This window comes from Macaca nemestrina, chromosome 2, assembly GCF_043159975.1.
Source record: "Macaca nemestrina isolate mMacNem1 chromosome 2, mMacNem.hap1, whole genome shotgun sequence".
Taxonomy (NCBI): Eukaryota; Metazoa; Chordata; class Mammalia; order Primates; family Cercopithecidae; genus Macaca; species Macaca nemestrina.
Genome location: NC_092126.1, coordinates 16,587,794 through 16,606,287, shown reverse-complemented (window position 1 = coordinate 16,606,287; position 18,494 = coordinate 16,587,794). Strand labels below are relative to the sequence as shown.

At 39.3% G+C, this 18,494-nt stretch overlaps 1 long non-coding RNA gene across 4 annotated transcripts; it reads left to right on the top strand.

The window, feature by feature from the left end:
* The first annotated feature begins 2,723 nt into the window (after positions 1-2,723).
* On the top strand, positions 2,724-9,033 carry LOC105470959 (uncharacterized). 4 transcript variants are annotated; one of them, XR_011619314.1, is made up of 6 exons: positions 2,724-2,858; positions 4,737-4,844; positions 5,668-5,791; positions 8,328-8,578; positions 8,721-8,819; positions 8,931-9,033. It is a non-coding gene; the product is annotated as an uncharacterized lncRNA (long non-coding RNA). The 4 variants fall into 4 exon arrangements; XR_011619315.1 differs by having other exon boundaries at positions 5,645-5,791; XR_011619313.1 differs by lacking the exon at positions 5,668-5,791 and having other exon boundaries at positions 4,737-4,927.
* Positions 9,034-18,494: the final 9,461 nt, after the last annotated feature.

Here is an 18,494-nt window from a genome sequence, read left to right as displayed (position 1 = left end):
TTTGTTCTAACACCACCACATTGTGTACTCTGAGCAACACCTCTTTCTCTTTGCTCTTTTGGACCTAGAGGTGATATCTGTTTCCTGCAGCTACTGATCTTTGAAAAATCTTACCTTCCCCTTTTTCTCCCCTGGCTCTTCTAACACCTTTACAATCAACTGCCTATTTAAAAACCTAGAGTAGCTTCTGTTTCCTGATCAGATGCAGACTGATAAGACTGCAGATGCAGACTGATAAGATTGCATCTTTCACCTACTTTAGCAAGGGACAAAGGGCAAGTGAAACACTTTTCTCATCTTTACTATGTGTTTTGGGAACTGCCATTTCGTTAGGATCAACAGAATCAGAGCAGGGCTTTCCCAGAAAGGGGAGGTGGCTTGAGTTTGGCAGACCGATGGCAAACCAGATTGGAAGCCAGTGTTCTTCCTTAGATACTCATGGTCGTAGGTTAGTTTCTCTGGACATACTCCCTGAGATGAGAATTCAGGAGTTAGTGACTTATTACAAGAGTGCTATTAAGAGGTATCGGGAGAATCCGCCCCCAATATTTCAACGTAGGTTCTTTCTATTTTCCCTAAGTGTCAGCCGGCTGAGAAATAAAGAGAAAGAATACAAACAGAGGAATTTTACAGCTGAGCCTCTGGGGGGATGACATTACATATCAGTTAGACCATGATGCCCACCTGAGTTGCAAAACCAGCAGGTTTTTATTAAGGACTTCGAAAGGGAAGGGGTTGTACAAACAGGGAGTAGGTCACAAAGATCACATGCTTCAAAGGGCAAAAAGGAGAACAAAGATCAAATGCTTCTGAGGCCAATAAAGATCACAAGGCAAAGGGAAAAGCAAAGATCACAAGGCAAAGGGCAAAAATAAAAAACTCCTGATAAGGGTCTATGTTCAGCTGTGCATATATTGTCTTGATGAACATCTTGAACAACAGAAAACAGGGTTCGAGAGCAGAGAACCAGTCTGACCTCAAATGTACCAGTGTGGGATTTGTTCCCCACCCTAATAAGCCCAAGGCTACTGCAGGAGACCTGGGCGTATTTCAGTCCTTATCTCAGCCACATAAGACAGATACTCCCAGAGCGGCTGTTTATAGACCTCCCCCCAGGAATGCATTCCTTTCCCAGGGTCTTAATTATTAATATTCCTTGGTAGGAAAAGAATTCAGCGATATCTTCCCTACTTGCACGTCTGTTTATAGGCTCTCTTCAAGAAGATAAATATGGCTGTATTCTGCCTCACCCCACAGGCAGTTAGACCTTATGGTTGTCTTCCCTTGTTCCCTGAAAATTGCTGTTATTCTGTTCTTTTTCAAGGTACACTGATTTCATATTCTTCAAACACACTTGTTTTACAATCAATTTGTGTAGTTAACACAACTATAGTGGTCCTGAGGTGACATACATCCTCAACTTATGAAGATAACAGGATTAAGAGATTAAAGTAAGACAGGCATAAGAAATTGTAAGGATATTATTAGTATTATTTGTGAACTGATAAATGTCCATGAAATCTTCACAATTTATGTTCAGAGATTGCAGTAAAGACAGGCATAAGAAATTATAAAATATTAATTTTGGGAACTGATATGTGTCCATATTAAAATGAATTCTTCACAATTTATGTTCCTCTGCCGTGGCTCCAGCCGGGCCCTCCGTTCGAGGTCCCTGACTTCTGCAACAAAGAGAGGCCTATAAAAGAATGAGGTAAGCCAGGCAGGATGAAGCCAAGCAGGGGAGAGATGCAGGTAAGGTCTCACAGAGGGTTGCTCCAGGCTGATCCCCAGGGGAGCTTTGGAGCGTAAGCTATGCCTTAGAGCTTTCCTGATCACATGGTCAGTCATTGTTTACAAGCTGCCTTAAAGACACATAAACTCCCAGGCAATTCTGACTTGTTCCAGTAGCCTGAGAACAGGCCTCTGAAGAAGAGTCCCAGGTACAGGTCTTTGGAAACAAAAATACACTGAAGCTGGGAAGGATTGCACAGAAAAGGTAAAAGGAACCCAAGGGCTTCTGGCCAGGGCACTGACAAGGTCTTCTGTATCCCTGTTTCTCACCACAGTGAAGTCACATTAATTCAAAGCTCAGTCTCTCCTACTTCATTCATTCAAGATGAGCCACCACTCTCAGGCACAGTGCCCTGGGGGTTAAGTGGTGAGCCCAATGCATGGTTACCAGACTCTCATATCTGGCAGCAAGGCAGAGAATGCAAATCACTGAACAGAGTATTATACTATTATGGGACAAGCTCTGCAGTGGGGGGTGCAGGGCAGTCCACAGTGCCTTGGGAACATCTAGCTGAAGCATCTTAATCAGCTGAGTTTGTCCTGGCAGTTTGTATAGGCAGAAGGAAACTTCCAAGAAGACAAATAATATAAACTGTTTTAGTAGGGAGGATCTCACAACTCTAGACTTGCCCAAGTGCTAGGGCTGAGACTTAGTTTCCTAAATGGTTCCTCTAAGTATCATGGAGTCCAGCTTCTGTTTTGAGCATCTTATTAAGAGTATAGTATAACAATTACAGTTTTAGTCAGGGAAGCAGAGCCACTGGGATGTTACAAGGAAATGCTATGGTTTGAATGTCCCCACAAAGTCATGTTGAAACTTAATTGCCAATGTAGTGGTGTTGGGAGGTGGGACCTTTAAGAGGTGATTAGGTCATAAGGGCTCCAGTCTCATGGATGGATTAATGCTGTTACTGTGGGAGTGGGTTAGTTATCACAGAAGTTTAGCCCCCTCCTTTCCTCTCTGTCTCATGGGTTCCCTTCCACTTTCAGCCAAGGGATAATACAGCAAGAAGGCCTTCACCAGAAGCCAACACCATGCTCTTGGACTTCTCAGCCCCAGAACTGTGAGCCAAAATAAATATCTTTTCTTTATAAATTACCCAGTCTGTGGTACTCTGTTAGGGGAGCAGAAAACAGACTAAGACAGAAAAGTATTAGAAGAATTAGACCTCACAACTGTGGAAGTTGCTGGAAGAGAAAGTTCCAGAAAGAGCTGGAGGGTCAGAGAAAAAGTTATCAACCAGTCTTCTTGAAGCACTGACACCAATAGCCAAGTTAGAGTTTGCAGAGGGGTCTCCAGCCTCTGAGGCAGATCTTGGTAGGGGAGCTCATAGAGAAGCCTATAAGCAGCTCTTCCCCTGTGGAGCTACCACCTTGTGGGTCCACTGCCAGCCATCTGGAAGTGGACCTGGAGCCAAAAATGAATCTGTTGGTCAGAAGAACCAGCAGGTGGGAAGATGAGCTATGGTCAATGCTTCACTTCTGCCTCCCAAGTTTTATACAAGTTCTTCTTTTGGCCAACCCTATCCTGGAACCATAGAGGGAAGGGGACTCTGGGAAACTAATTCCCAGCTTAAACAATTTGATAATAGAGCAATCCAGCACATTTTATTGTGGCTTTTAAATCAATCTCTGCAAAGTCCATGGTTAGAAGTGGGCCTCCTTTTGCCGGAAAATCCACAGCCACTGACGATGAAAGGCCCATGAGCACCAGGAAAAACTGTTGACACTGCTCCTCTGTGTGGGCCTCCATGATGTGTTTAATCAAATGTCAGCAGACAGTCTGTAGGTGGAGGATAAATATCCATGCACAGACTGGCTCTGGCCCTGGAAGGTGCTAGGCTGACTCCACACCTCTCCACATCACTACCCTGTTCCTATCCTCTCATCTTAGCACCCGTATCTCCAGCTTCCTTGATCTTTTGATGTCAATTCTCAAGTGCTTATTTGGAAAACAAAAAGTACTTCTCACTGGTGATTTTTATTTTCTTTGCATATAGATTTAGAGGCAGTGTGGTATTGCAGTTAAGAGCATGGTCTCCTAAAGTCACATTTTCTGTATTCAAGTCTTAGGTCATTACTTATCAGCTGTAGAACCTCGGCCATCAATTTTTTCATTTGCATTAATAAAACAGGGACAGTGTTAGTACCTATCTTATACAGTTGTTGAGAGGATTAAAGGAATTGATATGTGTCAAGCACTTAGAAATGAACCTGTTTAGGTACTTTCATTTTCCTTATTTTCCATGACTAGCTAGGGGAAGGGATCAGAAATCAGAGAAAAGAAAAGAACAAAGGTTAAATCTGTCTTTATAACCTAGAACTGGTCTAATAAGGTAACCAGTAGATACATGTACCTATTTACATATCTAAATTTAGATTAGCTAGAATTAAATAAAATTAAATATTTGGTTACTCAGTCACTTTAGCCACATGTGGCTAGTGGCTACCATGTTGGACAGCTCAGATGTAGATTTCCAATATCACACAGAAAACTTTATTATACAATGTTGGTCTAGATTTTCAAGACGACTGTTTAACCTACTGACTATCCAAGCTGTTTTTGAAGACTTGAATTAATGTATATGAATAACATATTAATTAAACTTCAATGATTAGAAATAGTCTTTATTTAATGATTATATATTTTTCTTATGTATTCTACTAAGGCATTACCCAATGGGATTTGATGATGCTTTGAAACAAATTCCCAGTACTCAAGTGAAGGAAACAATAAAAATGCACAATGATATTTTCAAAACGTTCTTATTATTGTCACAATTTCAGAATGGCCTTCCCAAAGTTTGTGAGATTTTATCATGCGTGGACTCTACTCTTGTAAGGCAGCAGTCTTTAGAGACATTTCCTAATGAAGAAGAGTGATTATAGAAAAGCTAAAACCAACAGTGCGATAGCTGAATTCCTCTCATTTCTATTAATAGCTGGTGAATTTTACCAACAACTATTTGCTCAAGTAATGGAAGCAGAGAGCCATAAGAAAAGTTTACAAGCATTGGGTTGCATTTGAAGATCTCAGCAAGAATATAAATGTATCCTTCCAATGACATATAAATAACCCAGAGTTCCCTCATGCTCAGTCTCATGGAAATAACTGGCACACTCTAGTGATCCGGTATGACAAATCACTGTGGTCAGAATTGTTGCTCCAAAAACACTTTTATGCATTGCTGATGGGAACGCATATTTGGTACAACCTCTTTGGAGGACAATTTGGAAATATGTGTCAACACTTTTAAATACTTACATCCAGTGATGTGCTGTTGTGTTTGTTGTATAACAAATAATTTGATTGGTCTTTGGCCCAGGTTCCTGGGACAAAACCTCTAAGCCCTTGGAATTTTCTGAATGACAAATAGGAGTGTCTTTTTTTATCCATGCTGAGCTCCTGGGACCACAACTGAGTTTATGCTAATAAGGTGACTCAAGGTGGGCTCCTACATAGTTTCAGAATAGGGGTTGGCCGTGCCAGAAAAACCAATCATATGATTAAAGGGTTGAGCTTTGGGACACCTGAGATTCATTTACAATCTCCTGACTCCCAAGGGAGGGATGAGGAAGGGGGTGGATAGAGATTAAGTACAATCACATGGCAAATGACTCGATCAATCCTGCCTACATAATGAAACCCAAATTGTAACTCTGGACACCTGAAGCTCCAGTGAGTTTCCTGATTGGTTAACACAATGATGTGCCAAAAGGGTGATGCATCTTGAAGCCACAGGGTGAGGACACAGAAGCTTCACATTTGGGACCCTCTCAGGTCTCACCTATGGGTATCTTCATTGGCTGGCCCTAATTCATATCCTTTATAATAAAGCTATAATTATAGATGCAGCTTTCCTGAGTTCTAAGAATAATTCTAACAAATGAATTATCAAACCTGAGGGGACTGTGGGAACTCCCAAATTTGTAGCAATTTGTCAAAAATGTGGGTTACCTATTGATTCCTGAACTTGTGGCTGACATCTGAAGTGAGGTAAGTCTTGTTAGGGACTGTTCCCTTAACCTTTGGAGTGGGCTAACTCTGGGTAGTTAGCATCAGAATTGAATTACAATATTGCAGTGTTTTACAACCAGCTCTCCAGGAGGGAGGGGGGAAGCCCTAAGCCCTAGTTTGTGGTGTTTGCATATTTTCATGATATAAATGGTCCCACTGTGGCCAATAGCAAGTTACCAATGTGATGTCATTGATCATGGAGTTGGGAAGAGATGCAGAGAAATCAGCTGCTTGTAAGCCTGTGTGAGTTAACTGTAGCATACTCACACCATTGCTTATACCTTTTGACCAAGCAACACCACTTCACAAAATTCATCTAACAAATATGCTGGCACAATTTGCCCTTCGTAAATGTGTACAAGGGTGTTCATTGCAGCATTGTTTGTATTCATAAAAGATTAAAAACCAGCTACAGACCCATCAATAAGCTTAAGCAAATCATAGTGCATCAATAAAATGAAGTACTATGCAGGCTTTAGAAAGAATGAGGCAAATCTACACCAATATGGAATAATTTGCAAGATATATCATCAAGCAAAAAATAAGGGAAAATGCAGAATAGTCTGTATTCTGTCACCATTTGGTATAACATGAAGTGGAACATATATTACAAATAGAGTCTATCTTGGAGAAGGAAGACACAAAAAGTAACAGAGGTAGTTTCTGGAAAAGTTGATGAGGAGATTTGAGTGAGAGGAACACTGTTTTTTACAAAAAAGGTATTACATGCCTTTTTGTGCTGTTCGAATTTCTATGATGTCTATTTAAATAAAGTGATAGGCAATAATGGAGAGAAAGTAGGATAATGGAAATGAATGACTGAATACATAAATGACTGAGTAAGCCCTCTAAACAAAATGGCCATAGCTCTTTCATCGTAGTTAATGCATCTTCCATCAACCTCTGTACACAACTCTGTTCTTACATCTGCTTGAGGGAAAGGATGACAGAGTTCAAAGAAAAACTGCAACGCACTTTCTCTACCAGTGAAGTCAAATGCTGAAAGGCCCATAAGAGCCAAGGAGGCACCATGAATGCATGAAGTTGTCCATGTGGGGACTGTGCTGAACTGAAGGGCTCCTGCCACAAATTGAGAGGAGCCATGACTCAGCTACAGCAGCCCTTGTTCTACAGACATGTAGGCTCAGTGTTGCCAGATCTTTTGATTTTTCAAAAAAAATTCAGAAATTCAAAATAGTATGTGAAATCTCTTCACCTTTTTGAAGTGAGCAACTAATACCAATCTTTCAATGAAATAATGTGGACCAAAGAAAACCCATTATAGCTTTATATTTTTAAAGAGGACATCACATTTCCATCCATGAAATGCAAGACCTTGCTTTAAGCTGAGTTTAGATGAGTGGTAAGCATTTGGATTTAGTGTTCTAAGGAAAGGGATTTTATAATTTTTCCCCAAGTCCAAGACAATGAAATAAAATGATGGTATTTATAAGGTCAATTAAGTCTGAAACCTGTTCCTTAAAATCTATGAAAAGCCTGTCAAGCCTATATAAAAGTGAGGGGTGGGGGTGTGCAGAAAAGAGCTACAAAGCGGTAGCAAGGCAACAGGAAGGGAGCCAGAGAAGGGAGCCTGGCAGGGGCAAGGAAAAGAGAGGATTACACTACTGATTCGCCCTAGGAGGGTGGGAAAGAAGCCAAAGACATGAAGTCCAATCATTATACTGGTGATTTTTTTTCAATGGGTTTTCTTGTTTATTGACCTGCCTTTCTGAATCCCCCGTGTTTCCATTCTAATTTGATTAGAATTGTCCAAGTCCATCAATATCAGTATTGTGACTAATTTGTCTCTACTGACTTAGATTCTCCCAGCAACTGTTGGCTGAAAGTGTGCTGATTTCTTGCTGCTCTAGCTTTTTTAGAATCTTGGCTGCAAGCATGTCCATGCTTCTACAGAAGTTTACGCCCATAAGTGTTAAGCAAGCCCAGATAGAGGTGAAATTAATGGTGGTGTCTGTGTTACTGTAGAGGGCGAGAAATAAGTGGCATTAATAACAATGACGGGGTTGGTGGTAGCTACCCTCCTGAGCATTTATTATGGGCAAAGGTGCTTTATGAGGGAGACAATCAGAAGTCTCACCTCATTACTACATCTAGATCCAAGCCCAGCATCTCTGAGGAATGCATATTTCTCTGAGTTAGGCCCATGCATAAACTTCTCAGAGTCTACCAACATATGGCTATATAAATTTAAATATTTCCAATACACCATACTCAACAGAATAATAGTAGAAAGAAGATAAGCTAGCTACGGTAGACTCCTTTTTGGACAAAAGCAAATAGGGAGAACAGTTCAGAACAATTGGTCCTTAACATATGCTATATCCAGTCAGAGAAGACTGGCACTAATTCCCATCCATGGCACTGAAGGGATGTTCTTGGTCAGCCAATCTGGCTTCCCCTGGTTCTGCTAACAAAAAAGACTTCATATAGGAAGGTTATGTCTTGTTTCCTCTTATAAGAGCCAGCTTGGACTAAACACTTCCCTTTCTTTCAGAACTTTACCAAAGGCTACAAGAATGAGCTAACACACTCCAAGACTGTGACATTTTTTCTACGTGAGTCAAGGCTGAACTTCCATGTTATTGTCTCCTGTCTACAGAGCAGGAAGCTAAGACTCAGGGAGATTAAATAACAATTCTGATCAGTAAAAAGCAGAGCACAGCCATGAATGAGTTTATCCTATTTCAAAATTATTATTCTTTGTAAAATTTCATATTTATTACTTTTTTATTTCTAACTACAAAAGTAAGTACATAAGCATGATGGAAAAATTGGAATATACAGAAATGTCTTTTATATGTCTTTTCAGTCTCTCAGAGCACACAAAAACACATGTAGCATTTCATCAGGATCGGTCATAACTTGTTCTTTCCACTTCTCTACAAAGGTACAGAATTCTCACCCTCAGGCAGGAAGAACAGCCCCAAGAATTCCAGGTTGCCAACAGTTTATTAATCAAGTGAAAGCGAACTCAAAATTTTCTCAGGTGAGCTTATATTTCACTGTGTTAATTTTCAGAGAGCCCATTACAATTTAGTAATACATGCACAAGATTAATTGAAATTTAAAAATATTTCTGTTTTGAACCTGATTTCAGAAATGGTGCTAGAGTATAATGAATGCAAAGTCTACCTAAAGAACGAACAATCCCAGCCATCAAAGAGACGATCAATAGAAATAAAATAGAGTCCAATATCCAATATTCATCCATTCATTTATCATTCAACAAGTAATTTTGAGTACCTGTCATGGGCCGGACTTTGTTTTGGGACCCAAGGATAAAACAGTAAACAAATAGACAAATTCCCTGCCTTCAGAGAGCTTACACTCCACTAAGGAGAAACTGACAATAAATAAATTGAGAAAATATCAGGTTGTGATAAGTACTATGGAGAAAAAATAAATCAGGATAAAGGGATGGAAAGTGCTGAGGAAGGAAGTTGCTCTTTTATGCTATGTATTAGCTCAGAATGCCATAACAAAATATTACAGACTGGTTAGCATAAACAACAGATATTTATTTTCTCCCCACTCTGGAAGCTAGAAGTCCAAGATCAGGGTTCCAGCTGATTCCGTTTCTGGTGAGGGGGTCTCTCTGATTGACTGATGGCCAAGTTCTTGCTATATCTTCACAAGGCCTTTTTTCAGTATTTGCTGGAGGAGGGAGAGAGAGTGAGCTCTCCGGATTCTCTTCTTATAAGAACTCTAAGCCGTCAGATCAAGGCCCTACCCTTCTGACCTCATTTAACCTTAATTACCTCCCTATTTCAAAGACAGTCACACTGGGTGTTAGGGTTTCAACATTTGAATTTTGGAGCGGTACATGCATTCAGTCCATAACATACAGGTTATTCAGAGAAGACGTCCCTGATAAGATGTGGTAGTTAACTTTCAGGATGACCCTCAATGGGCCTCATCTTCTGGTGTTCACACCCTTGGATAGTCTCTTCCCAAATAAATTAGGACTGGTCTCAGTACGATAGAGTCGAGGGCTGGTATCAGTGCAATAGAGAAGAGCAGAGATTAAGGTATTTCACCTCTGAGGCTGGGTCATAAAAGGCACCAAAGCTTCCACTCTGTTTTTTTGGACCACTCTCTCTGGGGCAAGCCAGTCTCCATGGCATAAGGACACTCAAACACCCTTGGGAGAAGACCACGTGGGAAGGAAATCAGACCTCCCACAAGAGTACTAATTTGTCAAACATGTGAATGAGCAAGCTTGCAAGTGGAACCTCCAGCCCCAGTAAAACCTTCAGATGACTGCAGCTTCAGTAGAAGTTGGAACTCCAACCTCACTGGAAGCCCTTAACCAGAACCACTCTGCTGAACTGCTTCCAAATTCTTGGCCACAGAAAAGGTGAGATAATAAATATTTGTTGTTATTTTAAGCCACTAAGTTTTGGAGCAATTTGTTATGCAGCAAGAGAGAAGTAATGCATAAAGTGACATTGAGAGACCCAAAGGAAATAAGCTAGTAAACTCTGCATGTATCTGGGAAGGAAGACTTTCAGGTAGAAAGAAAGTATTAAAGCCACACAATTAGAGCATGTGTGGCATATTCAAAGAACAACAAAGAACACAGTGAGCCAGAAACAGAATAAGCCAGTACAAGAAACATAGAAGACTGGTCAAAGGGGAGGTGAAAGGTCAGAGCACACAGAGTCTCAGGCGTCTGCAACCCAACCACAATAATGTATAAAGAAACATTCACTCGGGAACAGCATCTTATTTGTTTAGGTGAAATATTCTGATAAGCTTTTACTTTCATGTCATTGGATCATATCAGCCACCTTAATGATATCAACAATTCTCATTAACAGACAATTCTTGTTTGTATGTTTACAACTCCCAAATTCATATTTCCAGTCTAGACTTCTCCATGAACTTCAGTGTTTCATACCCAAGGGCCTAGAAAACATCTCATCTAGAATGTCTAATGGGCGTCTCAAACTTATTGTGTCTAAAATCAAATTTCTGGACTTTCTTCACCTCACCCTCAACCTCTGAAAGTAAAAAAAAAAAAAAAAAAATCCATTATTTCAAATACTCAAGCCAAAAACCTTTAAGTCTTTCTTTACCCTCCTCTTTTTTTCCTCTATATGCCCATCGAAAAAAGTCAGCAAAGTCTATTAACACACTTTTAAAAATGTATCCACAACCCAATATTTCTTACCACCTCTATCTCAATCACCCTTCTCCAAGCCACTGCTATTTCTAGTCTGGATTATGGTATAAGCCTCTAACCAGTCCCTACAACCACACTTTTCCTGCTATAGTCTACTGCCAGCTCAGTAGCCATAAAGAGATTTGAACATACAAATCAGAGCATGTCATTTCCCTGCCCCAAATCCCCCAATGTGTCCGCATGTTGTTCAATGTAAATACCAAAATCTTCATAGGATAAGTCCCCTCAGGATCTTGCCTAATTATCTTTCCAAACTCATCTCCCTTGATTCTGGCCCTTGCTCACTCAGTTTCAGCCACCATGGCCTCCTTGCTGTCCTAGAAACAAGCCAGGCATACTTCTGCCTCAGAAACTGTGTGCCTGCTGTTCCTTTTGTCTGGAATTCTCTTTCCTCAGATATACCCAAGATTCACTCCCTTACCTCCTTTAGTCCTTTGTTCAAATATTACCTTGTCAGCAAAATCTTCCCTGACCACCCTGTAAAAATTGCAGCGCCCTCTCCAGAATCCCTTAGCCCTTGTTTGTCTTATTCTCGTACATAGCTCTTATCATTATCTGATATATTATACATTTGAATTATTTATTGGTTGTATTTATTTATTTTATCTCTCTCTGATATGGTTTGACTGTGTCCTTACTCAAATCTCATCTTGAATTGTAGCTCCCATACTTCCCACGTGTTGTGGGAGAGACTCAGTGGGAGACAAATGAATCATGGGAGTGGTTTCCCCCATATTGTTCTTGTGGTAGTGACTAAGCGTCACAAGCTCTGACGGTTTTATAAGGGGAAACCCCTTTCACTTGGCTCTCAAGTCTGTCTTGCCTGCTGCCATGTAAAAGTGCCTTTCACCTTCGGCCATGATTGTGAGGCCTCCCCAGCCACATGGAACTTTGAGTCCATTAAACCTCTTTTTCTTTGTAAATCGCCCAGTCTTGGATATGTCTTTTTCAGCAGTGTGAAAACAGACTAATACAGTCTCCTTCCACTAGAATATAAACTCCATGTTGGTAAGGATTTTTTATTTGTTTTGCCCACACCGTCTCCTCGGGTCTTAGAACAGTGTTTGGCACATGGTATGCGCCCAATAAACACTTGCCAAATAAATTAATTAGCCCCGTAGAGTGGATGTAAGAGCCTCCAGCATAACCCTAATCCTAACCCTTTCAACACCCCCACCATGATGAAAGATGGTGGATAACTTGCTATGCATAAGATAATGAGAAGAACTTGAGATGCTCTAAAAAAATGAAGAAAAGAAAAATGAAGGCAAGATGTAAAGAGAAGGGCCCAGCATGTCTGGGGTCTGCATGGGAGGATCCAGAGAAAGTTATTCCCTTGGAAGTGGCCCAAAAGATTGGGGAAATCAGAAATATTTTAGGTGACTTTCAAACTAGTTTGCTGTGGTGTGTACAATATAAATCTCAATCCTCCATCTTCTCTACAAAAGGTTTATTCTAATTTTTCGTTGCTTGTTAATGCTTGTGAGGGGCGTTCTTGTCAGGAAAGTAGAAGACGATTGATTAACTTCTACATCCAAGCTGGCAGAGAGTCAACATGTTCAGATGCAGAAGTCAAAGGCCAAGAGCGCAGCTGATATCTGAATTGCACATGCCGACTTTAACCTTGCTGTATATTTCCTTGACTGGCTGCTGTTGAGTAGAATGGTGATTTTAACAAGGACCGGGGATTTTAATTAATCGGGCACCATTCACTGTGGCTCTGGGCCAATTCATCTTAGGGCAGCTGCTTTCCTACACAGTCTTCAATTCATACTTATAATTATTATCAATAGCCACCACATCCATACACAGTGTGCCCGGCAGGACAGCCTGGATGTGATTTCTGAGTGAAACTATTTCGTTTCTGACTATTTGAATCATTCAGTCCTAAAATCTTACTCTCCCACCTTTTTCTAATTGGGTTCGCTTATTTAAAGTGGGTAGCCATTCAAATTTGCTTCTCCACTAAGTTTTGCTCAAGGCTGTTCTTTAAGAGTGCTGCAGACAGAGAAATTTCTTTGAAGAACAACGGAGGTGGTCATTTCCCCTGGAGAAGGGCCAGAAAATTAAAATATGGAAATAAGAATCATGTTATTGTATATTGTTCATATAAAATCACATTAAGATAGTGCATACAATGATAGACCTATTCACAGAGAGAAAAACAATTGTGTGGGCTAAAAGACTTGTTCACAAAAGCTATATGTTTTTAAAATCTACATCCTATCTAGCTAATTTTATCTTCCATTGTTTTATTCTCATTATATTTCATTGAGTACAAATAGCATGCCATAGGCTGAGACAGCCATAAGGCTCCTTTGACTTCTGGGCTTTTCTTATTTAGAGCATCTGTTTATGCCCTGAAACTCCAGGTTATGAGCAACCCCTTTCTCACTTCTTCTTACCCAGCTTTGCTAATCACCAAACCCTCTTTCCTCTAGGTATAGATCCTAGAGAGACTGTTATTTTTTTTAGCCCCCCTCCAAAAGAATTTTTCACTCTCCAGGTTTTCTACAGGTAAAAAGGTTATATATAACCTTTTCAAATCTCTCACATTTTAAAACTCTATTTAATTCAAATAGCATAAGATTTTTTTTAAAAAAACAAATAATGCCTTTGTTCCTAACTAGGTGGACAAGAACAGGGACTAGCAATAGTATCTATTAGGTAGAAGTTAATAAAACTTATTAAACCCAGGTCAGCACAGCACTGTTGGGGTATATGATGGGACATGGAAGAGTTCCACACGTCCCATACTGATTCTCTATTTTCTGGCCTGTCATATCCCCGCACAAGCAATGTGCAAGCCCTAGGTTTGCACAAAAATTTACTGACTTAGAGGTGGACAATTAGGCCAAAAAAAAAAAAAAAATGAAACAGAACAGATAGCTAAGAAACAGATGCATGGACATTTGATGTGTAATAGACGTGGCATTTCACAGAAATAGAGAAAGACAGTCATTGAATAAATGGTGTTCGAAAAATTGGTTGTCTACATGAGAAATTTGAAATTGAATACCTACCTTACATCATGCACAATAAATTCATTCCCAATTTATTGAGAATTTAAGAATTCAAATGCAAAAGGCAAAACATTCAAACTTTTAGAACAAAATAGAGGCAATATATTTATGGCCTGAAGGTTTTAGGGGAGAAAGATTTCTCCCCTAAAAGATTGTGCATAAGAAGCACAAATCTTATAGGATGAGATTTATTGCTAAATTGGGCATTAAAATTGTGATCTTAAACTCATAAAATTACACTATAAGAAAGTGAAAAGGCAAGGTACTAACTGAGAGTATATATTTGCAATAAGATAAACAACAAAATATTAGTGTCCTAAAAATACAGGAACCGTAAATGGTTACGAAAGCAGACAGACAACGCAATAGTTAGATAGGCAAAATATATGAACAAGTACACCTCAGAATATAACCAACAAGTATGACATAGTCAAAATATTTATTGATAAAGTAAATATTTCTTAAATGTTCCTTATTAGTTATCAGGAAAATGCAATAACAAGAACAGCAGCCCCACTGGATTGGAAAATAACTAAAAAGTCTAACACCAAGTGCTAGAAGAGTATGTTGATAGTAGAAAACAATTTGGCATTACTTGGTTGAAAATGTACATATTTTATGTAAAACTTATCCATTTCACTCCCACATATCAATTCTAGAAAAACCTCTAAAAATGATAACACAAAATTATACAGCACTCTAGTCTTTTAAGCACTATTATAGGTACAAGTAGTGTACAAACTGTTGTTTCAATCCATTTTTTCAGTAGGCATTAATAACTTTACTTCTCACAGAGGTTACCTTCCCACGATCACATAATTGATGAGTGGTGTTGACACCCCGCAGGGTTAATTCCCCTTTCTCCTGGTAACAGCCCCAACTTTTGTCTGGGGATCTGTCCTCTCCACTCTTACAGGCTCTGGGTGAGGCTCCATCCAGACATGGTCAATCAAAACACCACTGTTACTGGTTCCGGGATACCATGATACTTAGGCCTGTCCGATCAAGCAAACCACAGGACTACTGGAAAAGATTCTTGCTCTTTCATGCTGGTCTAGAGCCTGGAAGGAAATGAGACCAGAATTCTGTAAGCTGCCAAATGGAGCCTGAGAATAAAGCGGCCAAAGCAGAAGGTAGAGTTGAAAATGGAAAGAAATTAAGTCTTGATGATGTAACTTACAGCTCTGAGGTACCTAGGTCCAATCTATGCCAAAACATCTAGATTACTTAAGCAATAAACTCTCTTTTTGGTTAAGTAATTTTGAGTTACCTTTTTTTCAACTTACAACCCAAGGAATTCTGAAAGATACAATGACCAAGACAAAACTAGAATCCAGATTTTCCAGTGTCCACTTTTCTTTACACACAAGATGTGATTGGTAGACTCCAAAAACAACATGAAAAAAATGAAAATAATATTTTTGTTTTACTGTGACAAGAATCTTTGGGGAATTTTTTTAGCCTGTTATACAGAAAAATATTTCTTTCTCTTATTTTTATGGCTGTGTGTCTAGTTTACATCTTAACCAATTCAAGGTCAACAACTTCATACTCAAGTATTTTCTTTGTCAAAAATTCCCCTTCAGATGGTCAAGGACAACGTTCTGTAGTTACAGATAAATGTATTCAAACTACCAATTGTGTTTCAAGGTGATCAAGTTAAGGATATATGTTCAATTGTTATCATTAAAGCGATTTAGACTATTTGATTAAACAACATAAATAAAGAATGGTGATACTGCAAATAAATAACATAATCAACAGTACAAAGTCCTAAACAACATTCCCTCCCCGCAAGAGACTGGGAGATTGTCAGAGCTGTCACCAAGATGTTCCTGTCTCCTGACAGAGGCAATGGCACTCAGAGTACCCACCTCACCAGCTGGAGTCAATGAACTGTAACCAAGGGGCTCCTGAAACCGTGCCTGTAATTGCAAAATCGTAATTCCAAACACAGTCTAACAAGTGTGAATGTGCATATGAGGACAACTGGACAGGCTATGTGAAAGCACGACTTTTCAGAAATTCCAGAATGGTGATCACCAACATCAATAATAGAAGCCATTTGTAGTCAGAGCAAGTAAGTCAAGGTGTCAAAGGATGAGCATGACATGTCAACACTGTTGCTAAAATTGCAAAGTCTTCTTTGCTTGTTTGCTTCTTTTCTGGCACCTTCTGGCTTCCCTTCTCCCTCACCCTTCAGCTCCTAGCAGCCCCATTCCTTGTCTGTGAAAGCCCCACAAGGAGGCACCCAATTTAGACCTAACCCTCTGGGGAACAGCTTAAAGCTCCAAAATTATGTCTTTCTTTCTCTCTTTCAATTTCACCCAACAAAATTTCCATTTCCTCATAGAATCATGAGCATTGGAGTCATGCAGTGCTAAGTTGCAAACCAAGCCATACCACTTACAAGCTAATGAAATTGGGCATGTTAGATGACATTTAAAAGCATCAGTTTCCTCATCTGAAAATTGGGAATAATAATAGCCCTAACTCACACAATTGTTGAGAGAATTCAGTGAGATAAAGCATGCAATGTAGTTTACTCAATATGTGACCCATAGGGAGAGCACAATTAACATCAGTAATTATTATTATTGCTACTACTACTACTAATAGCAACAAAGATAAGAAAGAGCAATACCTTTAACCATCCTAGGTAATGTCTATTTTTGAAGAGAAACTTAACTGACAATTTAGAGGAAGTACTCATTCACAATTTGTATTTTGCAGCCACTGTTTTTTGCCTGTGGGGCTTTCTGTAGAACAGATTGTGTATCTCTTACTGTAGTAAATTTCAACATTCCTTTTCATAGAAATCCATCAGCTCTAATATAAGAAACTGTTATACACAGCCTGTAACCAGCACAAGCCATGCAAAACAATGCATTAGCCCAGAGATTCATTGCTAGCAATATAAAAGAAGACCTTTCTCCTCTTTTCGTTGGTGATTTATTTTATGAATAATTGCTTTTCTTTTAAGGTCACTGTGTTGTTTTAGAGCTCTTTACACCTGACACTATCCTCTTACTCTTAGAAGTTGCAAAAAAAATATTTTAAGCAATAGTTCCTGAGATTTTATCCATTACTTAGTCCAGTGACTAAGTAAGGTGGTTTGCTTGAAAATATAAGTATTATCAAAAATCAAAACAATAAAAAAACCTATTTTATGTATCGCCCACCTGGGTAAGAAATAACAGTTTATTGCAATTAATATTTATTCAATACTTACTATATGCTTGGCAATATACACTAGGGTTTATATGTGTCATCTTACTAAGTCCTGACAATTATTTCATGAGCTAAGTCATTATTATTCTCACTTTTCAAGAAGAAATTTAAGGCTTTGGTATGTTAAATAATTAAGCCAAAGTCACACAACTAACAAGGGGTAAAGAGAGGATGGATAATCTGTCACTGTAATCCAAGCTGAAGACACTAGCTAGACTCAAACCTTGACCACGACACCTCCAAAAGAAAATGTTGGGGAATGTAAATCAGGGTAGTTTTGAAGACATGAATCAGAATGTCTTCAAATGAATCAATTTCAGTAAATCTTGTAGACTCCATCCTCTTGGCCTTCTTTGGAACTTCTATCCTGAACTTCCTATCCACTAGGAGGAGATCTGAGAATTACCTCATTCTAATGCAGATTTATCATGAAAAAAAAAATCAGATACAGTGATGATTGTCAACCTAGGACATACACTATTTCCTTCCATCCTCCCTATAGTCCTTTGAGATGGATATTGACACCTTGTTACAAATGAGGAAATACAGTTCTCAGAGTTTAAGTCAGAGAGACCAGAGCTGCTTCTAGATCATATGGATATTCTTTTTGGTCTATATTAAAACATTTGAGCTAGCATTTAAAAATAAGAAGATTACATGCTTAAAAACCCGGATTACATGCTAAAATTCCAGATACCCAGATTCTATAGAAAATTTCAAATTTCTGAAAACACTGGCCACATTCCCTCATGGCAATCACCAGCTAAAGATGAGGACTAGTTGCCCAAGGCCCATCCTCAGTGGCTATTACTATCTCCATCAGACAGCATCCTCATTCCATTCTAAAATGAGTCTCTGTTGGCTCCCTTCACTCATGAGAACAGGCAGACTATTATGGTCACTTATGGACCAACCAGTCCTTAAAAGGCCCTGGCCATGTGTCCACCCTGACACTGTCACCATCGTCAAAAGATGCTGAAATCCCAAGAGTCACAGAGGAATGATGCAGGAGCAAGGACAATGAATGCATCCTCTCAGTCTGCTGGAAACACTTCTTGCCACAAGTCACATTTTAAAAATTGTTATAGAATATTGTTTTCATTAGTTGTTTTCTATAAGAAGCTAGTATGTGGACAGCCTTTGTGGTTTTGTCACATGACTTCCCCAGGAGTAATTCTGATAAAAAGACTTAGAAAGATCGCACAGTGTTCCTTTTCCCCTC